General features: G+C 36.9%; 2 long non-coding RNA genes across 4 annotated transcripts; one reads left to right on the top strand and one right to left on the bottom strand.

Moving 5' to 3' along the window:
- Positions 1-2,257: 2,257 nt before the first annotated feature.
- Positions 2,258-24,799, bottom strand: LOC106173221 (uncharacterized). Of its 3 annotated transcripts, none has more exons than XR_015331224.1 (4): positions 24,770-24,799; positions 23,703-23,863; positions 5,660-5,838; positions 2,258-2,537 (listed from the first exon to the last, which is right to left on the bottom strand). It is a non-coding gene; the product is annotated as an uncharacterized LOC106173221 (long non-coding RNA). The 3 variants fall into 3 exon arrangements; XR_015331222.1 differs by lacking the exon at positions 2,258-2,537 and adding an exon at positions 4,850-5,071; XR_015331223.1 differs by lacking the exons at positions 2,258-2,537; positions 24,770-24,799 and adding exons at positions 4,850-5,071; positions 23,952-23,969.
- Positions 13,556-15,042, top strand: LOC147759910 (uncharacterized). The gene is made up of 2 exons (XR_015331249.1): positions 13,556-13,712; positions 14,451-15,042. It is a non-coding gene; the product is annotated as an uncharacterized LOC147759910 (long non-coding RNA).
- Positions 24,800-25,555: the final 756 nt, after the last annotated feature.

Here is a 25,555-nt window from a genome sequence, read left to right as displayed (position 1 = left end):
TAACTGTTTTCTATTGGTGTAAGATGGTGCTTGGCTTAAGTCAAATATCATCATGGCAATGTATTGGCATGATTGACGGCAAGGGTATGGAATACAATCTGTTCCCCGAGTTTGCCTTACCTCTTTTACGTTTGAGATCTTTTGCATTGGTATATTAACTTTCAGTTGCGATGTTACATCAAACAAAGGCAAAACCCGGCATGTTTACTGATTAAACCAAGAAACTTCTCAGGCACCAGGGAGTGATGATTGAAGTAATTAAATGGGCGTGTAAACGGTGTTGAGCGGTGTTTAACTGGCTGTTCAGACGAATAAGGATTCCCGAGGAAGATCTGTTTGAAATTGAAAACATAAATTTCAACACCCCCCTCCAAAAAAAAAAACGCTGTTGAATTTATAAGCTCGCAACAATAGTTTATTTACCTCAATGTAAGGGCTTTTTATGTGACAGCATAATTTCATAACGGGACAATGTTTATTTCTGCATTATCTAAGCGGATAAGGAAATACATCGCAACGTACCCACCTTCCTTAATACCCAATCAAAATAAAACCTCGTTAATATTATTAAAATTTTTATGAATAAGTTGAAGATGCTAACATGCCAAGAAATTGTATTTTAACGTTAATAAAATAATTCTAATGGTTACTGAACCAGTAAAATATACAATCTGATTTTTATCTAGTAATTTTATGTGCGAATGTATTTTTTATTGTAAATTTATTTATTTATTTATTTTAAAGAATTATAAAAGCTAGTTATATCATACCGTGGAAGATATCCAACGCATCTTTCTTATTAATGTTCTCTGCACGATTCGAACGAACATAACTAACAAATATACAGTACGTTTTGCATAACGTGTAAACAATCGATTGTATTGTAACACAAATTATAAACATTAATAATGCATACAGCAGTTCGGGAATAAATTTTTATTGAATTGACGAATAATGGGATACAGGAATAGGTGAATTTCCACTCTGTGTTTGATTATGACTTATATAACTTATAACTCGAGTTGATCATGGCAAAAATTTAGATTTTGAAACTAAGAAGACTTACCGTTTTCATTACAGCGCTGGATGCTTGGGGTAGTATTTGGAGGCACATGGCAAAGCCAACAGAATAGATTCCGACCATAAGAGTGGCCATGAGGCCCTTCAAAATACGTCACTGACACGGGTCCAGAATTACAAAGACGTACAGATTCGGCGTCAAAAGTGAATTGGCACCTTCCATTGTTGGTGCCGCTTTGGGGTTCGTGTCCCGCTTCAGGGCCTATGCAAGGGCGTCCTGGGTGTTGGTCCGGCGCACCAAAAAAAAGCATGCAATCTGGTGTCAAATGGATCTTCTCCAAAACCCCGGTAACGGTCGCAACATCTTTGAAAACCTCGATTTGTGACTTGTGACACGCAATCTTGGGCTTCCATGCCTCGCGCGCCGTCACGTTGTGACAGGTGGCGCAAAAAGAGTTTTTAAATGTGACGTTTGACTCTGCTGACGAGAAGGGCAACATTACAGCTATGTCATTGGACCAGCCTTTAAACTCGCATTTATTTCGAACTTTTTCATCGTGCCAGTGGCTTGGACAAGAAGACACTACCCAGTAGTATTTACTGTAAACGTCCTCAATTTCTCTAGACCCCTGTAACCAACACTCTGTGTCATTTCTATGTTTGTCAATCCCGGTGATTTTGGTATTGTTGCAAAAGCGGTCGTATGGCCAACAGCAATCACCAAACATGTCGCACAAGTCGTCGCAGTAGCAGGTTACGAGGACGACATATATCATTAGTTAACCCATCACTACGGCCCGCACAGAACGGGGTGTTCACTGTTACGTTAAGCAGAATTAGTTCCCTCTTAGAATACAACGTGGAGGAAGTTGGATCAAATTGGTCTGATTTCGGTGACGGTTTTGATGAATGTCCTTGAGATACATGACTGGTGCTGGGTTGGCGTGCGCTTGTTAAGCTTATATTTGAGTTGAGGTTTGGGATCTCTGGAGTGAAAGCAGAGTAGTAAACGTGTACATTTGGTAGTTCCTTTTGTGTTGTATGAATCTCATTGTTTGTGGCCATGTTTGTGGACGAGGCAGTAGAGGCAATCGTCTTATTCACAGCTGCTGTGTTCGCCCTTGTGACCTTGGGAGATCCACTTTTGTTTACCGTAGGTAAATTACATTCGTTGAGCATAATAGAGCCATTTCCGTCGACAACGGGTGAGCGACTTTCGTTGACCATAGGAGAGTCACTTCCGGTTACCATAGGTGAGTCACTTTCGACGATTATAGGGGAGTCGCTTCCGGTGACTATAGGGGAGTCACTTCCGGTGACCATAGGTGAGTCACTTTCGGTGACCATAGGGGAGTCACTCTCAGTGATCCTGGGTACCCTGGTGCTTTTATGCCTTGGTCGTGTCGTTGTCAACCGCTGTTCTCGACTGCTGACAGAACTTGGGGCATTTGTAGTAGTAGGCGTGACTGCGGCAGAGTTACGAGGGGTACTCGGAATGCTTCGCTTTGACACTACGACTGAAAGAAAATTTTCCGAACTGATCAAGGAATACATTAGCAACACCAAGAGCATAAGGACCTTCATTGTTGATGTGTATCTTTCCTCTCGGGGCTCTGCTGTAGTATTTTGCGTCGTTTATATACAGATAGGGCCGACTCCCTGATTCGCTCTTACTTCGGGAGTGCGGGAACTGTCGTTTTGGTTAGATTTCGTGTTGACGTGACAGTGAAATAAGATGCACGAATCTAGCTAATCAGTACCATATTACTACAAAAACACCACCACACCGTTAACAATTGCAAGGTATCTTTTGCGTGATTGCTCCTTTTTCATAAAAAAATTATGATGATTTGTTATATTATTACTGACAGGTAATTGAAATCATGCGGTATGTGACAAAGAAATGAAGATATTTGGAAAAGTGTGAAAACAAAAGAATATCACGTTTAAAACCACGTTCTCAAAATATCCGTTTCAAATTAATAAGCTGATGCTGTCGTGTTACGAATAGGGGTTTCTTTCAGGCGAAATGAATTTTTAAAAACCTTCTCCACACTGTTCTCCCATTTCCGAAGGATAATTCTTCCAGATTTTAAGCAGAACCTCTCTCCATTGTACAAACCATGAACGTGTCATCCATCTGAGTGGTTTCTTTTGTCAAAAATCATGAAACGACGAACAGCTGAGCGCTAGCTTCAACTTTTTTCCATATATTTTTTAGTTGTTTTCGTGAAATCACATTGCATAAAACGTTGGCTCCTTGCTTTTTGCAACTGGTTGTCGCGTTTAAACTTTGCAAGCTCCGAAGTCGACCACTACCAACCCTTCATGAAGATTGTTGTCGAAAATTACATCAATGAGTCAACATTTAGCATTGTAGCTACTTTAAACATTGGGTGAATAACCATAAAAATAATCACTTGTGATTATTACTTTTCATTTTTTCCTACCATCAAACAACCAGAGAGGCAATGCTGTTGCACGTGCGCAGACGTTTATCGACTGTTTTCTTCCACTCATTATATTTCACTTCGAGTCAACATGATAAAAATATTCAGTTTTGCAGAAATGTTTTACATTTATATGTCTGTTTATAATGGATGAACCTTAAATGAAAATAAAAGTGTATATCTCTTCTTAACATCGGTAAATCAAATGAAAAAAAATAATGTAAATTAATTCTACACTTTGAAAATTGAAGACAACGACATCTAAGATACGGACATATAAATTTAATTTACAAGAAATATTTTTCATGGCCCGCGATTAGTCATAGTCATTTTCAAAGCCATTGTGAATCCTGCCAGATAGAAGTCTTGATTCTGGACTGTGGTGAGGCACATTCAGGGGCCATTCAGAATGAGTAGAGCTGAGTGCCAACTGGTCAACGGCTAAAATATGGCCAACCTGCATGAAAGGAAGACCGCTAATCCTGTCTCTCCGCCTCTCACACGCCTCCCCACGCAGCGTCCTTGCAGGGGCACAGTAATTAAATCTCGACTCCATTCGACCAGACGCGTGGGGAGTGTTAGAGGCGAAGAGACTATTACAGGATTAAGCGGTCTTCCTTTCCTGTAGGGTCCGCCATATTGAGCCTTAGACCAGTTGATACTCGGATCTTCTATTCTGAATGGCCCCTCAGTTTACATATTTTCAGGGTATTGTACAATAAGTGGCTACAGCTGTATACCCTGAGTGGCAAATCTCGGTGGAAGATGAAGTTAATTTGAACGAAAGTCATTTTGTACTGAGTACTTGTAAATGAATAGTTTGAACTTTCATATTAAATGTCAACAGTTTAATAAAAAGGTATTTTAGCATGTGAATCATTACAAACCCAATATAAAACTTTTTGATGTTTTAAGACTAAAATACCATAAGATTGCAAACTTTCACTCGCCCCTGTCATCCTCTAGTCGGTTAGAGTCTGGGGAAAATAATTGAAAAGTATCTGGCTCAAAAGGAGCAATTATCATTTAATGTCAACAAATAAATATACAGGGGTGGATCTAGGATAATATGAAAGGGGTTCCGGTTTTTAGGAATGACAGGCCGCGGATACGAAGCCTACTTTCCCCTTCCTTCCCCCCCCCCCTCCCCCAGAATGGCCCCTTAATTACTCGTGTCGATTGCCCTTACGTAGTAATGCCATCTCTACAAAAAGCTAGCAAAGGCATGTTTGTAGGATTCAGTTTAATAAAAAAAAGAAGCGCTGGATTTGTACTTGCTCATTTATGCAGCGACTTTATGTACATGTACATATTTACAATAGAATATCAATAAAGAAGCAATAAAACAATTTAGAAATAATAAAAAAAAACAACCCGTGTTTTTTCATTTCAAATATGATTTATTCCAGTACTAATAATGGCGCATGGCTCATCTAAGAGCTGTCAATATAATGAATTCTTTAAAAATACATATTTAAGTAAGGATGATCCTCTACAAATTCAGTTGCCCAAAGCAGTGCAGCATCATACTTGTGCTTGTGTATTTCACCCAATCTTCTTTGTTCAGCAAACCATAGTTGCCTGACTTCAGTGTCATCTTCCTATACCACAAAGGTGCAAATAAAGAATTACTCCCATAATTCAACTGCAACTGTTGATGCCACAATCGTCAATTTACTCCCATAATACAATAGCAATTGTTTAAGTAACCATGTCAATGCTATCTTATATATAACAGCAATTACTGAAGTAACAATGTCAATATATTCCGATGATTCAACAGCAATCCCTGATACCACAATGTCTGTGTCTTTTCATAATACAATGATTATTTGTGTTCCCATTATACAAATGCAATCATTGACATTACAATGTTCAATGTATACCATAGCAATGTATGCCATGGACAGCTTTACTTGTTTCTTGTTTTTTTTATTTCTATTTATTAAAAAAAATATTTGATAATTTTTATGTGGTAGTACAGTGACCATGATACTCTTAACTGTTTTTCCTCAAATCCTTGACAAGTTGTGTATGAATGCACCTGTTTACAGCACAGTGGTGGTTTTGGCATTCAGAGCACCCTTAATAACAGGACTGAAGCAGGCCTGTAGCCACAAATTTCAAAAAGGGGGGTTTCTTTTTCTGAAAAACTAGACCTTTTCCATGAAACCTACACGAGTACCTACATAAAATTTTACCCAGAGGGGATCTTTTCCCAGCATAAAGGGGGGTTCTCTCAAATGGGTCTGTGAAGAATGGGGTGACCAAAGCTGCAATCACTGTGGATGGAAATTCTATGCACTAGTTCCCTGCGTTCATCTTCTCTATATCATCTTCATACATGTACCACTTCTAATCCCTTCAACTGAAAATCAGAAAAAATAACTTAATCTTCATACTTAATTTAAACAAACATGAAAGCATATGTCTGCCGATAACACAACATCAATTGTTGATGTCACAATGTTCAATGTATTCCAATAACACAACATCAATTGTTGATGTCACAATGTTCAATGCCTTCTGATAACACAACATCAACTGTTGATGTCATAATGTTCAATGTATTCCCATAATACAACTGCAGTTGTTGATGTCACAATGCTCAATGTATTCCAATAACACAACAGGAACTGTTATGTCACAATGTTCAATGTCTTCCCATAATAACATCAACTGTTGTTTCACAATGTTCAATGTATTCTGATAACACAACAGCAATTGTTGATGTCAGAATGTTCAGTGTCTTCCCATAATACAACAACAATTGTTGATGTCACAATGTTCAGTGTCTTCCCATAATACAACAACAATTGTTGATGTCACAATGTTCAGTGTCTTCCCATAATACAACAGCAGTAGTTTGAACACAATGGATTATCCCAGCAATGCAGCGACTGGGAGATGAAGCCCAGTCACAATTTAAATGCATTCCAATAATTCAACAACACCAATTGTTGATGTCAAAATGGCCAAAGTTGTTCATAATACAACAGTAATTGTTGATGTCACAATGGTTAAGATCTCATAAAAAAGCAACTGTTGAATCTTCAGTATGTCATCCCATAATATAACAGCAATTGTTAGTGCCATAATGTCAATGTCTTCCCATAATGCATTTGTCACAGATTGCATTTACTGATAAAAGCAATCTTTGACACATGGGGGCCTGTCCGGGAGATTTGCAAAAAAAATTCTCATCAGATTGGATGATTGTGTAATAGATGTCGGACCTGAATGCTGATCGGTGAGCTTCGCAGCCCAGTGGTGTGAAGATCGTTTGGGTACTTTCTACAATTAAGAGTGTCGTGGTGGAGACCTTCAGTAGCCTCTTCAACAGGGAGTGTCTTTATTGCCGAAAACCGTTCCTCATAAATTACACAAACTATGACTTCTACAGAAATGAGCTCGCTTGTGTGGAACATTGAAGACATGGAAGGAGTTTTGGAAATGCGAAATGCATACCTTCTTGATACGTATTAATAAAAACTTTAAACAAGAGATTATGAGTGTCCACAACACCATATGGACATTTCTGTTTTATCCTGTTATTTGATACCTGAAATTGGCAAATGTCAAAATTGTGTATAAAATTGTGCATTTCAATTATTTTCTTTTACGTCTTAGGTGGCCACCTTGGGTGAGATAAGACACTGGCTAAAGTGGAAAAAAGATATTAATTAGCCAAACATCGTTGGCAATGGAAGCAAAGTTATGTCAAAATGTGACGGATGCCTGCTGAGGGTTAACAAAAAGAGCAACAATGGCTTTCCACTATACTTATCCCAAAACCTGTCAATTAACCTGAGGTACGGCAGATGGTAAACAAGACAATTTTCTTAGCATAGGTAAAATCAATATTGCAAAAATTTGCATCTTTATACTTTATCATCATACCTTTTGTTAACAAAGAAAGATTACGACTGGAAATATAAACATCTTTATTTTGTACTTATTTTCAACATCAAATTAACCTTAAAGAAGTTCACATTAAATTAACTGTATAAAATACTGTATTTTTATTTTTATTTTTAATTTTCCAGTACATTAGGATAGATTTAACTCGACCTACGTCACAGTCAGAAAGGGGCAATCTGTATGCATGTACTGTTGTATGCTACTACACCAAAATGGCCCATGCACTCACAATGCCCTCTAAGGAAGCAACAGGATCAAATAGCATGCTTCCCTTCAAACCTATAATTTTTTAAAGAAAATAGCTCGTTATAAGAGTTGTTGGAATTATTGGGAAACAGGTATTTAAGAAACAATTGCTTTCAGAGTTTTATCTAACTTGGTGATTTGTTTAATCAACTAGGATAGATAAAGGCACCTGGAAGACAGTAAAAAGGAACCTTTCCACTTAAATTCATGCTGACAGATTTGTGAAATAAAATATTCATTATATAGACAGTATAATGTGTCATCACAAAAAGACAAGGTTATAAACAGTTTAAGAGTTTATAGACACCAAATCAAATATCTGTAATACTGACATTCAAAGACAAATTACTAGTACCACTGGTAGAGGGTAGTAAATTTAGATTGTTCAATTATATAAACTCAGAGCTAATTGTGCATGAAATTTACGATGGCACACTGACAGTGCAAAAAAAAAAAAAAAATTAAGCCAGCTAGCAACAGCAAGCCTTAATCTGTCTGTGCATAATTTGTTTGGAAATAAAGGAAGGTGGGCAAAGATTTGCAGGGAAGACCATTTGACAATGTGTATATGTGAGGAGATTCAGTCTGAAGAACATGTGGTTTGTTCCTTTGCAAAAACAACCGTGATTTGAAATAACTTTCCACGGGTTTACTTTGGAAGCCTTGCAAATGTTTTTAATACTCCATAATAGCAAAGCATCTTTAATGAAATGACAAAATTGAACAGCTTTCAGGGCATTTCAGAAGCACACTAGATAATGCAGGCTATAGTGTGACGATGTAGTGTGTTAGTTGAGCTAAGAAATCAGATGACAATGTAGTTGAATCGAATGCAATTGGTGATATGAAGAATGAAACAAATTGTGAAAAATTCAGTTCATTCGGTGTCAGACACCCTGAGCTTCAGAGCTAACTTGACACTAACCTTTTCACTGTAGCCTATCTCCATCGTGTCAAGTAACCTCTGACGAAAATAGTTTGACCTATTTTATATAAGCCAATCGAATCCATGTTTCAAAATTTTTCACCAAAGTTTGGTGAAAACGCTGATTGGTTGATCGTCAATCGGCAATCCTCGGCTGATTCCGCAAGCTCCATACTAACAACATAGTTATTGTCGAGTGCGGAGACATCCGAGTAGTTCCGAGTGGTTCCGAGTGCATAACCGTACACAAAGAAAGCATGGAGTATATCGGAATTGAAACCAGAGCAGTATGATGCCCTGCATCATTATCTACTGAGGGATGATGTATTTTGCGTGCTGCCCACAGGTTACGGCAAGTCCCTGATATTCAGCCTTATCTTTGATTGGTCCGGATTTGAACAAAGCGCGCTTTGACTCGTTCGCGTTCATTGGCTAGATCGTTCAATGAGTCATTGAGTGCGGGCTTTAAATTTGATTGGCGGGCGGCGGGGGCACTCGAATCTGGTCAGAGGTTACTTGACACGATGGAGATAGGCTACAGTGAAAAGGTTAGTGTCAAGTTAGCTCTGAAGCTCAGGGTGGTGTCAGAGGGCTGATACAAATGATAAAACTGATAAGAATGAAAGAGATGAATTATGCAATTGGTTGAAAGGATATGACTTGAAAAAATTGCAGAGAAAAGATGCAGATTTGAAAATAATCATAGGTTGGTTAGAGAATGGTGAACCTAAAGAGTCAGAGTTATACTTGTAGTATGGCAGTGAAAGAATTGTGGAATTGCAAAGAGCAATTGATTCTTTTGAATGATGTGTTATATTACAAATGGGAAAAGAGAGAGGATAGAAATTTGTGTTTAATTATACCAAAAGATTTGGTCAATGAAGTTTTATTTTTCTGCCATGATTCAAAATCAGCTGGTCATTTTGCTTATGAGAAAACTTTGCAAAAACTCAAACAATCATTCAAGTGGCATGGAATGAATATAGAGACTGTAAATTGTATGTAAGTTCATGTGAACTTTGCAATAAAAACAAGCATAGTACTACGACCAAAAGCCAAAATGAAATTACATCATGCAGGATTTCCTATGAAAAAGGTTCATTTAGACATACTTGGACCATTTACACAAAGCGAATTTGGGAATTCTTATATTTTGGTTATGATAGATCACTAGTTTACTAAGTGGATAGAGTGTGTGGCATAGCCAAATCAGACAGCTGAATTAGTAGCAAAAGCATTTTTTGAAAAATTCATAGTTACTTTTGGTTGTCCACAAGAGATATATACTGATCAAGGTTCAAATTTTCAAAGTAGTTTATTTAGAAATTTGTGTACAAACTGTAGTCTTTTAGAAATCAAACAACTTAGAACAACTGGTTTTAGAGCAAGTGCTAATGGACAATTAAGTTGAAAGATGCATGGGTATTAATACACAGATGATTAGATGTAATGTAGAAGGGAATGTGAGATATTGGGATAGAGATTTACCTCAATTAGTTATGGCATTACATTCAACTGTGAATGCATCTACAGGGTTTACTCCTAACATGATGATGTTAGGGAGAGAAGTTTTTATGCCATTGCATTTACTAACATGTTGTGTGAATGAAAATTTGATACCATATGAGACTCATGAATGGTTAAGAAACTTGAGTGAAAGCCTAAATAGATCACATGAAATGGCTAGAGAAAAATTGAAATGTGTGCAGAAACGTCAAAAACAACTGTACGATGCAAAGTTGAGAGAGAGTGAATATACTTGTGGTCAGAAGGTATATTTAAGGGATAAAGTCATAAAAAGGGAGAAAGTAAGAAACTTAGACCCTTATATAGAGGACCATATGATGTTATCAAAGCATCCCCACTTCTCTATACAATGGGGCTATACGTGGAGCCGTTTGTCCTAAAGAGGGAGCTGCAGTAATAGTGGTTATTGAAGATAGCCTCGTTTTCGCTTCCGTGTAGAAATGGCTCTAGAGTATGGGAAGCAAACGGTGGCGAAGTTAAAACTTCAACTAGTTGAAAGAGGAGCCTCCACAAGAGGAAAGAAACAGGATTTGATAGAAAGGTTAGTGTATTTTCTTATAAATGTGTCAATTGTATCACTAACATTGAAGGTTTCGCGCTCGAATCTTCCCGTAAAATATGGGTTTCTGTGTGAGCTCCCTGTCAAAAGCCAGGTGTAAGCGGCGGCTAGTTCCACACTACTTATATGTCTAATTTATTACTATATTTCAAGATAATGATATTGTCATTGCATATTTCCATATTCCGAGAATATAATGAAGGTATTTATGTTTAAAATATGTTTATTGTAGGCACTCCTAGTCAATAAAGGACCGTTCGTTTCGGTAATCAAATTTCATGTACCAGGTCCGACATTTAACACATGACTTAAGTGTCAACACAAATTTGTAAAGGAGAAACAAGGGTTGATGCGTGTTTTATGCCAATGACAGTTGACGTAACTAAGTGTAGATGAGGTAGACAATCAAAACAGTGTTTGCCAAGAATGTTAGCATCATTATGTTAGCATAATTGTTTTTTTCACTCCCTCATAACCTTGCATTGATGTTGGTAGGTCACAGAGAAGGAAGTGTCAGAACTTGAGTGTGGCATGAAGAAAGATCATGGAGAATAACAGCATCGAGGTAAATGTGCAAACGAAAATAAGTTTGCTAGTTTTTTACTTGTTCAAATGTCTTGTATCAATATCATGTCATAGCTTGAGCTACTATATGTATCTGTAGTTGCATTATAATACAGAAATACAAGTTGTGAGATGATATATCATGGTTTGAAGGTCAAAATCTAATGCTATGAATGTACAATTTCATTTTGCATTTGAAATACTTTATTAAATATATCTATCTCACTAATTAAATTTTATCATTTTTATGTTTGGTAATATTTTGAACGCAACAGAAAGACGAGACAAGGACAAATTATGTCAGTCACTCTTGTTTACCCATGAAATCAATACTCCACATTTCTTAAAATTTACAGACATATAGTCGTCAACAATGTCACGTTCTAGATTGATTGAGAAAATTTGTTGAAAGAGAGAGTGATTTTTGTTTGAATGAACCACCGTTGGTGGAACCAATTGTAAAAAGATCTAGACTTGGTAGACAAATTAAGATGCCATCTCATTTAAGAAATTTTACCTTAGAATGATTATGTGGATGTATATTTTTATTAGTTAAGATATAGTTGTATATAAATACTTCCTTTAATTTTCGGCAGTGCTGAAATAGAAGGAATTTATTCTAATCATTTGTATTTCTTTATTTAGACCATAGATGAAACAAATATGATGGGTATATTACAAGAAAAAGAATATGAATGGTGTAAAGAATGGATTGAGCAACCCGAAACTCTATTCCATATAGCCATTAAAAACTTTACACCACAAACTTTATACCAGTCTAGACTCTCAATTCATATGGGGACACTACTTAAGGAAGGACTATTGTTAGATAAAGGAATTGATTGGATGACTGACAATATCGAGTTGTGTTCATTCGTGTGGAACTGGTGAATTCGAGGAAAAACTGTGGATCCAGTTGGTGAATGGATTTATATATTTCTTGATCTTGACATTAAATATGAGAAATATATGGGAACTGATGGACTATGTGCAAAGTAAAGGACTAATAATGTTGCCAGATACATGTAAATGTTCCGAGGAGGAAATTAACTTTGTGAAAATATACATTTATGAAAATGGTATGGAGCCCAAGACGGAGATTCTGAATTCTTTGTTGACTTTGTTTCACTGGAGAACTTTGTATCATCTGTTAAAAAACTTTCGTCAGAGGAACGTGAACTCAGTTGCCATTGGTATCGGCGGATAGAATTTACTTTGATGCATGGATGAATATCTTCACATTGACAATGTTATCATTGATGATATTGTTTTGAACAACTTTGAGTTAAAAGCAATTTGTTTACTTTAAAGTTGATTTATAGTGAAAATGGATTTTAAAAACTGTTTTGCTTTCCAAAAGATGAACATTTAAATATGCTGAGACATGGACTTGATTGACTTTTCAAGAATGAACTAGTTGCATTACTTGCTTATTTTAAATATTAAGTAAGATTTCAGTTGTTGAATTATAATTGTTAGTTTAACAATTTAAAGTTATGGTTTATATTGTAGTTTTGTTCGTCAAAAGGGGGGAGAGTGTGACGATGTAGTGTGTTAGTTGAGATTGTTTTATATTGCTACCGGTAGCTATATATGTATAGATGTCTCTATAAGTAAAGTACAGTCCGGTGCGCACGTTTGAATCTCTCCTGTGATTGGTAACTTAAAGGTAAAACTGTTCATTATATAATTGGTTCTGATTGGTAAAAATGTACTATCTAAAGTTGTATATAAGGTGTGACTTGAAATAAATCGGCCTCTCTTTGACTCTTTGCTCTTGTAGCCTTTAAAACCAGCAACCTTGCATCTTGTTGTTATTGACTCTGAGACCCCAGTAAGTACATTGTTATTTGTACCTTCATAAGGCACTCGGCCGCGAAGGCGTAACAATATATTATAAACCTAGCATGTTGGGTGGCCCCAATTCAACAAAATTGTGTTGGAAATACATGAGAAGGGCCAGCGCATAGTGGTCTTTTTTAGTAGAATACCGGCTTACAGAATAAGGTTAAAAGAAAAAGGGAGGGTGAAACTGATCAGTGACTACTGGCTACACTCAACAGGGCTCGGCATAAGGCACCGCCCGATTGTCCGGGACAACAAAAAATTCTGATCGGACAAGTAAATTTCAAAGTTACCCGCCCGACGGGACAAGTGGTTTAAAAATAAGCTTATACTCTGTAAACAAGAGAAAACTGGTTATGACACATATTAAATGTAACTAAGAATGAAATAAATTAATTTCACTTAAAAAAGCGTTGAAATTGAACCACAAAGGTTGCGTTACTTGCGTATCCGTGTACTCTACGCATTCCGACGTCTATGAATGATCGGTGTGCATTTCTCACCCACTCGCAATCCGGTCTCAACCGGGTCACAATCGATACACGTGTTACAGGATGCTGAAGTTACAGCCGAGCACAAACCGGCTACCTGGAAAAGCCAGCAAGCGACCGAACAGCAGCAATGAAGATAATAAAAAGGAATGGGAGGGGAAAAGGTGAGAAAGTTTCTTGAAAGCTGGAAAAGTAAATGGCCCTTGTTGGAGCACGATTGGTCAGCCATGTTCTGTGCAACCTGCAGGAGGTTTCTGGACTTAGCAGACATGAAAGCTTCTCAAGTCATTTCTTAAATCTATGAAACATTTTATGTAAGAGACATCCTTTCATATTTATTGACTTAAACAGTTATTGAGTGTAAAGTTTCCATTTTATTTTGAACGCCAAAATGCAAAAATCTATGCCAACGTAAAAACAACTACAGTACGTGACAGTAGTCACTATCAGTTCTTGAGATATTTAAACATTAACGCCCGTACGTTTTTAGCTTTTTCTTGTGTTTCATCTTATTAGTTCATAGATCAGTTTTGTACACTATTTAGTCCGTTTTGATAATAAATTCAGCTTGTCCAGTTGGTGACTCAAATACCCTGAGCTTCAAGCCAGTTGCGGGTTTTTTATCGCGTTTTAAACTTTATACTGGTCGCCATCATTACTTACCCGCATATTGGGCCAAGATAGCGGTAAGAATAAATTCACAAGACGGCCCATATTCTGAGTCTGAAGCTCAGGGTACAACTCAAAGGAAAGTTATGCACATTTTTTGTCTATCATGACCTTATCACTGTTAAAACTACCTTTAATCAGCAACATATGATATAGTTTTTTTAAAGTCTAAACAAATATCCCTCAAATTGTCATAATCTTTAAGGTGATGATTTTTTTTTTCTTATTTTTAGATCTTCATCAATGTACCTCGGAACCCAAGCCTTTAGGTGTGATGGCTTTCCTGCACATGAACAAAGTAAACAGCACATTAAGTGTTTTGGTGCAGCCCGAGTAGCAACTGCAATTTCAGTTTCATTTGTTAAAATGCTGGTCATTACAAAAAAAGTCAGCATTGAGTCTTAGCATTAAAACACTTTTTGTTGAGTGTCTATATATTTGCCAGCTTTGCTGTTTAGTTGAAACACAGAATTGAACAAAATCTTAGAAGTAATACTGATATCTCTTTGCAATTTATTTCATTTTTGCAATCACAGTGCCAGGGTTCATTATTAACACATAAATGACTTACCACCCAGATTATGTCCTTAATCTCAGAACTTTCCACCTGATTATATCATGAACCTCTGTTTTAATCACACTTCATTATGTCATGAAACTCTGTAATCAGAGTATCATTAGCAGTTTAATTTAATCTAATGTTTAGCTATTTAGTTAGGCATATGCATGTATAAGTATAAAAGTAAATTGGGGAAAAGTATGTAAGATAGACAAAAGAGAGATGAACAGTATGGGAGAGAAATAAACATGAGATAGAAAACGTTAGACTCCTGTTGTTATATTCCCTCTCCCTGGACATCGGGCAAGTAGAAATCACAACCGGACAACCAAAATTTTTGTCAACTTGTCCTGTGGACAACAACTCCAAAAAAAGTTATGCCAAGCCCTGCTCAATGACGGTTTATGTGCCGGAAATACTGGCAAGGTCATCGTACAAGCATTCATGCAGGGGCCAAATGTTGGAAGAGAATTGTGTACTTGCAGAAAGTGCGATTGAAGAAGGGAAAAGGATGTACAGCCAGTCTGCCTCAGAGCTGAGGACCCTTCACTATCAAATTAGAAAAACATTTGATGGCCCTTGCAAAAAATAATAGGTCGAGAAGATCAGTTCTCCCAATCGTAGGCAATGTGGCAAATTCTTTGTTTGGGGTTGGGACAGAAAGTCAGTTAAACAAGGTGATCACATTCAGTCATGTGAACAAATTATATTTTCAGCAACAAAAAGCACTCACCACTTTCACTTAATTTCCAAAACAATTTGATTCGATTTTTTATGGACAAAATGATAGACTAAACAACTAGGTTAAAAAAATTGAGGTCAACCATAATTTAAATGTTTTGACTGGGGGGGGGGGGACCTTACAGAAATTGAGAATGCTATGGAATTCAACTTAAAACTGCTCACTAAATTAATGCATCTAAGTTCAACAACGGCTAAACTAAACAATGAAATAAGAAACACCATATTAGGCATAAATGACCTGGCACATGGCCGATTATCCCCAGTGTTGTTTCTACCTCACACACTGGAAAAATCACTTCAACAAATACAGACAACACTTCAAACACACATGAAAAATTTTGAGATTCACAGAGATTTAAATTTTTATTACAAACACGCTAAATTTGCAACCAATAGAGTCAACAATTCTATCATAATAACACTGGAAATCCCAATCCTTTCCTCATCAGATTCGAACCAAATTCTAAAAACAAACATTTGAGATCCCAAAAAATGCAACCAGTAACCATTCATCAATTCTAACAAACATTCCAGAACATTTCGGCAAACCAAATTCAGACAAATCACCGATCACTTTCAATGAAAACTTCATTAGTGAGTATGTAGGCGAAAATGAAAAGTTATGTGAAATATCTAATTTAAGACCAACAATTTATCACAAGTGCCTCCAAGCTATAATATTAGATAAGCATAACATAAAACAGTTTTGTGATTTCACATTTTTGCCAAATAGTGTCAAGCCATCAAACAAAAGACTAGGAAAAAACAATATTTTAGCATATAAAATTCACAATCTCAACAACCTAGCCTTTAGATTTTACCCACTGTATATCTAAGAACCTAGTACAAATTTGGCAAAAGCTCGCACAAAGTGATTTCAGTTATATTCCGTGAGAATTGTAAGAACACGCACTAACGATGGCCAAGGGACACAACAACGAGGAAGAAGCTACCATCCAGCCTGGAACCAAAATGCAGAGATTAGTCTACACATTGGATATCTTGGCCAGGGACCTTCAAGGTAAGCAGCACCACATAATTAGACAAAGTAGAATAGACAAGGCCTACACGGGTATAAGTCCGTATGACGGAAACGTCCCGTAGGAGGTCCAGACATATATTGATGAGTTGGATGTTTTAAATGACACGGTGCAAGATATTCTGGGGGGGGGGGGGGGGTACTGTGAAACTTGTAACTAAATCCGCGAGGGGGGCCCTGAGAAGGTATCTATAGCGATTTTTAAACACCCAACCCGATAGGCACAGGACGGTCTAGCCGACCATAGAACACATCCAAAGGTCTTTTCTTTCTCCACATGAACTGGAGAAATTAAAATCAGAATTAGAAATTATCACGCAGTCGGGTCTTGAGAGCACAACGACTTTTAGAAGCCAGTAACAGGGCCTACCCTGTTCCGCGTAACGAAGAAGCAGAATGAACAATTCTACAAGCGTACATCAGAGTTCATTTAGATAAGATGCTAGCAGAAGACCTCCTCGTTAGGGGTCGTCCGAGAGCGCTAGTGGAAGCCCAGAACTGGGCCGTACATGAAGATTCCGGTAAAGAAATGAACCGTCAAATCGTGGGACACCAATAACAACAACCGCAACAGCAACAAGCAGTTTTTCCACAAACAAACATGCTAGCACATAAAACACAAATGCAACAAGTAGAAAGACATGAAGAACCCATGGACATCTCAGCAGTAGACACAAATAAGCTCTTACTTGAACAAATGCATAAAACAGCAAACTGTCTAGAAAAATTACAAACCAGAATGGCTAAAATAGAAACGCGAGCGTATGATACTCTCTCCCCACGGCCACACAACCAACCTAGGTACAAAAACCAACAACGCCAATATGACAACTCACGGCCTTTTACGAAAAGAAATTCAGGGTGGACAAATGACGGTACAGTGATCTGTTACAACTGTAACAAAATATGGCAAAGAGAGAATGCCCGCAGCTGACGACTTTGAAAAATAAGAAACATTTAAACTAGATGTGGCAGGTACGGACGCACTTTCAATTAGTAGATTAGCTGTAGTTTTAGCACTTAGTGGAGTACGAAGTCAGTTTGGCATCAGTGAAGAGAATGCGCAGGAAGTTGGGATGGATACGAAGTAGGAAGGGGTATTGTCAACTTGTGAAACTTGTGAACAGACCAAAGAGGGTCCAATGGTGTAAAGAGGCATTGGTTGTAGAAGACAAATTTGAAGATGTGATATGGACTGGTACGGCTTTCATAGATTTTACTTATTCGACCTTTATGTGTCATTTGTCGCATTTAACAGGTTAATATTTATAAAGATATTTTGTAAAACTATTGGATTTTCTTCTAATACGTGCAAAACTTACTTTAAGGCAAAAACAATCAGCTGTTTGAATATGAAGACATTTTTCCTTGCATTTGAAATACATAACAGCTGTAGAGCGTTAGTTGCAAAAGTGCACACATCTCAAATTCAAACATATTCCAGTATCCAGTAATTTATTTAATTATTTTTTCCCTTTAAGACGAATGAACAGTACAAATGGACAGCCACGGACGTTTTGTATTCCGGAAAGTCGTCTACGACAGCGAAGGCAACGATATAAGTGAGCCACCACCACTGCAAGCGAAAGTTAAGCACCCTTACAAAGTGCATGTATGGGCCGGTGAGTAGCACAATTAATGTATATTACATCTTATTATGTATTGTAAAAGATAAATACAGTTTTAATTAAAATGTAGAATTTGTCGCTAAATTTCCCTCAGTGTCTATTTTAGATCTGTCTAAAGAAAAGCAAACATCAATACTTCCATGGCCTTTGATTATTTAAATAGATTCCTCCAAATAAGGTGACACAAGCAGTTTTTTTAAGTCTCCCGAAATAGGTGTCACGAATCACAGACACCACCATAAGCACTAGCATAATTACTCCATATTTTTCTTTTTCAGTTATATCGAAAAACAGCGCTGTAAAGTATGCTATATTCAGCGGTATAATAACTTCTAATGTATGAATTTTTATTTTACTTCAGGTATATCTAAAAGGGGTGCAACGAAAATAGCCATATTCAGCGGCCTCATGAATTCGGACTCGTACATCCAGATACTTAATGATTACCTCATCACCTTCATTAAGACGTCGATGCCGAATCATCATAGATTCCAACAGGACAATGCCCCCCAGCACATAAGCAGGAAAACTAAAGGATTTCTTAAGGAAAATGCAATAAACTGGTTTCAAACTCCCCCCGAGAGTCCAGACTTAAATCCCATAGAAAACATCTGGTCTACGATGAAACACCACTTAAGGAAATACACTAAGCCAAAAACAAAAGATGAACTTATAAGTGGGATGCAGGAATTCTGGAAGACAGTCACAACTGAGGAATGTATAAAGTACATAAACCATATAAACAAAGTTATTCCGGAGGTGTTGAAAAGGGAAGGCCGTGCATCCGGATATTAGATTAATGATTATCAGGAGAATGCACTTTTTCAATTAAATGACTGTTCGTAAGAGCCATTTTATTAATTTGCCATTTTTAAAATTTATTTTTTATAAAATTGTTGTAGTTTACTGTACTAGTATGGACGTTCCGTGTTAATTGTGAATAAACCGACTATTCATTGACTGCAATAATTTGTTTCATTATATATAGGTCACATTTCACTTCATTGAAAAAGACAATCACCACATAATTCTGCCATATTCATACTTCACTTTTTCAATTGGCTTGAGCATGTTATCGTGACTCTTATCGTTTCACCTAAGTAAGCCAAAATTAAGATGAAAGGGCAACATCTGTAAATTAATTATGTTTCATTCAATTACAAAATTCTATTTTTGAAAATGTCTACGAAGTTTGGAATGCGGTGAATAAACAGAAATATCGTCAGTGCTTGAACCATGGTTAAACCCAACATTTAGTCTTCCATGTCTTAACAAAGGGCACGTGCCGTTCTACACCAGAACAATGCTTGGAACTAGCGGGGCGTATGATTGCACAGACTGCTTGACGGGACACGATGTAGACAGCGGGGAGTCCGAGATGGTTACAATTGATAACAGCTTAAAACTGTCGCTATTTGCCTGTTATTATCCACGCGGGGGTTATCAGGAGTCACGGTCGCACTGACAGTGACCTACTGTGAACGGTCTTATTGGCCTACCTGTAGGGCCTCGATTGATTCTGGTGCATGTTGTACCTCGAAATCCACCCCATTCAACTAAATTTCTCCAAAGGCTTAAATCTAACCAATACGATCTGCAAAAACAATGCTCTAAAACTGGTGGTTAACAAAATGTTTAAAGAAATTTCAGGGGAAGTTGAAGCCGAGAACCATTGCCTTAGAAACAGGACCAGAATCCACAACACTGATCGTGGACTCAGCAACTAATGAAATTCAATTTGTCCATAAGAAAAACAAAACTGCAAGCTCTGGACCCACCCCACTTCAAGCGCTATACACCCCACAGAGAAATGGGATGCTGATGTACGACGACATCAAATAATTTACATGGTGAGCTTGATAACCCATGTCCAAATCATTATTATTATTATGATTATTATTATTTTAGCGCTTACCTGAAGGCTGTCACGTTGCTAGTGTGCGATTCCCCACAGTGTGAGCAGAGACTCGGCACCTAATCAAGCCTAGAAAGTGGAACAGACTTTGTTCGAATCTTTTATTATTTTGTATCCATGTATTAAAATGTATTTATATAATTGCATAGATTTTTCAGGGATAATTTCCCAGTGTGGGGAGTGTATGTTCTTTTGTATTTTCCAGATAACCAAGGACCAGGACACTACTGACGAGCACGCACGCTGAAGCCGACGGAGAACCAGAGACCTTAAACCACAGCCGCCGCAACCGAGCCTACTGAAGTCCATCAGCGTAGACGCCCACTGCAGATCCCCCATGAAGACGTTCCTCCATTTGTGTTCCGACGAGCTACTAGCCACGAAAACATTACCCATTCTGAATGACAGATAAAAAAATATATATATACTCTCATTCTTAATATAACGTATGGTAACAACCATTGAAAATGAACTCTCATTATTAATCCAACGTATGGCAATGACCACTGTATATAAACTGTGACTGTCTGATGAACATAGACTATAGTATCCAGGCGTGGGCACTTTCTCGGGATTCCCCACGAATGGATGGATTTTTCCCCCATGTCCTGAGAGCATTGGGTACCCGATTTTACATAGAGTTCCGATGCTTTTGTGCATTTAGAATGTAGTGTAAATATGAGTTTAATATATTAATGATAAATATAAATGCGTAGTAGATTTATGTTACCACTTTTTTAAGCTACATGTATACATTAACGAAAAAAAATTATATTTCATTAATTTTTTTTTTTTTTTTTTTTTTGTGAAAAATGAAGGCGTGTTCAGACCAGTAAAGTTTAATATTAATAAAAATGAAAATTGATTCGATCAGAGTTGTGGGCTTGGGCACATGACTCGTAATGTTTCAACAGAAGTAAGATATCTCTTATCTAACAATAATAGACTTTTCCTTTATCTTATCTTCTATAATTGTAGCATATTCACAGTAAAGAAAAGCGTCTGTCACGCCAAGTTTAAGTATAAAATCAGGCTACGACCATGTAGAGTAGTATACAGGCCCTTGAACTATCACAGGTTTTTCTTGAATAAAAATGTTCCCTAGCTTAGTAGGTGGATACACCACCCAGCGGTCAGCGAGTACCAACATCTACTCACATCAGACAAAGGCCTAAGTCCAGGTTGGCTGTAAGCTAACGGAATGAATATATTTCAGATTGTGTTGTATACTTATAAATATGGTTATTTCTTGTTCGCAAGTTCTGGTATTTCTTTTTTTTCTTGGAGTCATTTCACATCATCAGTTTGTGTATATACCTGCCAGCATGAGTTAAAGCGCCACCAATTTTTTTTTTTAATTTAATTTTTTATTTATTTATTCTATTTTATTTTATTTTTTATTATTTTTTATTTTTTTGTTGAATTTGTAGTTGACTATTTTTTACAGAGTCCTTGTAGGGAGATGTTAGATGGAGGTGTGAAAAAGAAAATCTGTGACATCAGAAGGAATCTGTTCAGGATTCAGAAGGAATCTGTTCAGGATTCAGAAGGAATCTGTTCAGGATTAAGAAGGAATCTGTTCAGGAATCAGAAGGAATTTGCCAAGGACAAGAAATTTTGGCAGCATGTAAATAGTGTTTTTTTTTCTTTCTCATTTCCCAGAAGTTGTACTTTAAAACAGATGAAGTGAGGAGCTACAAAGCCCTAGAGGCCAACTGTTTATTCTAGGATGGGTGGATAAAGGACATTGTGCACAAAGAATCGATGGCCAATCACTCCACCCGTGCCGTGGGCTATCACCTCCAGTTCATGGGAAGTCAAGAGCACACTGCACATGCATGGCTGGACTAGATGAAGCATGTAGCAACATATCTGCAGTGTTATTTTCCCTAGAAGCCTGGACCAAGGTCAGAAAGGAGGCATCTGTGACAGATGTTCCAGCTTATACCCCCTTTACACTGGACGGCGTCCGTTCTGCGACCATGAAATTTGACATCGCTGCGGTCGTAATAAGGAGGCATGAGCATTGATTTTGTATCAGAATGAATGCTCAATGATCGGCCAGTTGTCGGCACTTAAGTATTATAATCTTTTAACTCTCAAATAGGACCGTACTGCTGGACGCAGAAAGGACGCCGTCCAGTGTAAAGGGGGCTTTACTGGTTGATGCTATATCATCCTTTCAGGTACTAAATTAACTTACTATTTTTAAGAGCATTTTGTGGTATCAAGGTAAACCAAAAATTTATTTGGTAGCCATCCATTCCTGCACTTTTGTGATCATGTTTATTTGATATGCCTACCTTGAAATCTCTGCATACTAACTTGTGCAAAAAATGTTTTATGAGATTAAATTACATATTCATAGATTGAACTGTCTTTTACCTAATGCCTGTGTTACTGAAAAGGACCTTGACAGTCACTTCAAAAGTATGACAGGGAAAAGTTTCTTTTTGAAATCTCAAGTCTTGTATACAAAGAAGGTTCTAAGAGTAAAGTGTATGAAATAATCAAGAATTCTTATTATTTTAAACTACGCAGCAAAGCTTACAAATATACAGACACCACACAGAAAATAAGGCAGCAAAGCTGACAAATGTTCAGACATACAGACGTAGGAAAGAGTGTGCCAAATAACGTTTTGGCCAATTTTGATGTACTATTACATAATACTTTAAAACAGCATGATCACTCTTACCCTCTTGCATTATGTACTTCAAGTAATGCTATCTCATTTGGAGCACTAGTACTGCTCCATAATATGAGGTAGCTGAGCAAAACAAGAAGACATACACAGACTACAAAAAGGGTGGTGCAAGAATCGTTCAAGAAATGGAAGTCAAGAACCATCCAAGTGGACATTTAAAAAACTGGACTGGATAACAATTATCTGATTTATGAAAGTGTAGAATTGAAGAAAGCAACACTAGTTTTTAAACCCTAAACAGACTTTCACCAAAATACATTAGGCATTAACTGGATACTACAGGTACAATCATAGACAATATCGTAAAATCATCAGATCAAGTAATGTGGGAAATCTCTATTTCACATTTGGTAGACATAAAGACAAAGACAAACCAGTACTGACTAAAGGTCAAATCGGGATTTCAATTGAGATATGAAACTGTCTTCACTATGAAGTTAAAAACTATTTTTTTAATGTTACAGTATTTAAAAATCAAAGTTAATTTTATACATGTATATAATTATTAAGTTATACTGTTTAAGTTATACTGTTTTTCATAAAATAGAACAAAAAAATTGGTAGTCTTTTATTTAAATGGCAGGTCCCACATCCACACATCTCTTTGCAGTTAAGCCTCATTTACAAAATGAACTGCTAATCTTAAATTTTCCCAAAATTAGCCAAAACAAGGGAGTAAACGGCAAGACATAATGGGAAAATTTTAAGCAGTTCTCAATCTTCTGTCATTTGTTAAACAGTGTAGATATTCTATTTGAGTTCAAAACAATAAAGTTAGTTCCAGTGGAGTCTACTCATTTGCTTTATTAGTGTAAACAACATACTAGTAGATATAAATACCAGAACATCACAATTAACGAAGTTAGTAAAAGCTTGTTCAAGGAAAAACTTACTAGTATCAATGTGTGATGGACTTTCTCTCGGCAGATTTCATTGACAAACAGCAAACAAAGTTCTTAGATTTAATTGAATGCAGCTTGGTCTTGTGTCTTCATTTTATATAGTTGCCCATCACCATATTTTACTGTTGTACTGCTGGTAGTATTGCTGGTCACTAAAACAAAAAAAGTACAAAATACCTTACAAAATACCTTACAAATAAAACAAATACATTAAATACTAGGAATTAAAGTAAAACTTACGTAATTGTGGAGTCTTAGGCAAAAGAGAAATAGAGTGACACTGCCTGGTCTGAGTCTGGTCTGAGTGTGGTCTGAGTACCTGTGGTCTGAGTGGAGATGAATGTGACCCAGAGTCACATGAGTGAGTATATTCAGGTGTTACACCTGAGTGGCATACTGAACAGTTAACAGCTATTTATTCCAGAACACAAGTACTAGTAAGCCAGGACTTATTGCCCTGGTATTTTAAATGTACTGTCATCAGACTTGTCTTTAGGATCAAATCATAAAAAATTATGCTCCTCAAGAATTTCCCATCAGTCTATATTGCAACCTGTCCAAACAAATAATTTCTGTATTTAAGAGGGCGAATGGTGCCATTTGGTATATGGTTTGGAACTATGATTCAGCTATTCAAAATTTTATTTTCAAACGGGGACCACTGTTGATATTTTTTTTCAGAAATTGAAGGGGAGTCAGGACCCCATGCCCCCCCCCCAATAAATCCGCCATCGAAAGGCACGCGAGTGCGCAAACAATGAATTTAAAGATATTGTTCTAAACTTGCACAAAACCACCTGAAAATACCTCGTGTAGTGTGTCATCACAAACCAGAAGTAGGCCTACAGTGCAGCTACGTCCCTTCAGACTACAAAACTGAAGCTTGGACTTCTGTGGGCCACGTTTGCATAAAAAGTCATTCCTGTTCAATATTGGCAAAGTCCAGTGTCGTATTGACTTGTATATGCACAAGTAACCATTCACTTAACGCACATTGCTGTAATAAATGTACTGCACTTTGCACCTTTTACACGTGATAGACCTACAGTAAGTCTTACCCCACACTCAAGAGTAAACGTCAATGTTTCGGGGGGTATACTACAAAAGTACCAATGTTTCCCGCGCTGCAGCAGAGACATTCCCTTCTTTCTTTTAAATCTCGTAAAACATCGAAAATAACGCGAGGTTTGATGAGCCGCGCCAACCACGATTGTGTTTTGTGAGGCGTCTCAACCAAGAGTGTGTTTTGAACAGTGAAGTTTCTTCGCTTCAATTTCGCAAGTAAAAAAAAAATTAAGTAGTGCTAGAGACTAATCATTTAGAATTAATACTTTATGGGTCTAAAATTTAAGAAGAGACGATTTACCCAAGTAGGCCAACTATTATGAAAATATCTACCAAATTAACTAAAAATTTAAGATTTTTTTACACTTGTAATTTTCAACAAAGTTTTACACTTGATATTTTCGTTTATTGTTGTGTTCTTTTCATAACACTGTGCACATTTTTATTCTAAAAAAATTATAGGTCTTACTTTGCAATGAATCAGTAAGTAATTGACAATAGGCCTACAAATAAAATACTACGGGAAATGTTACAAAAAAAAAGGAAAGAAAGAAAGAAACACACGTTATTAAACTCCCTGCACAAAACCAAGTTCGGCTATAATTTGTAGATGGACCTTTTTTCTGAAGTATAATTCAAACGTATTTATTACGAGGCACAGTGTTTATATATAACTTTACCTTATTTTTCAAGTTTGTTTGCTGCAGGTATCTGTGGCTTTTTTTCGCTTAATGAGCGAATACTAATCCAGTGCTTCTTTTATATCCTCTGTATCCTGA

Source organism: Lingula anatina, chromosome 9 (genome assembly GCF_051362555.1).
Source record: "Lingula anatina isolate TDL-2025a chromosome 9, LinAna3.0, whole genome shotgun sequence".
Classification (NCBI taxonomy): domain Eukaryota; kingdom Metazoa; phylum Brachiopoda; class Lingulata; order Lingulida; family Lingulidae; genus Lingula; species Lingula anatina.
The sequence above is the reverse complement of the archived record's forward strand: the minus strand, read 5'-3'. Positions and strand labels throughout refer to the sequence as shown.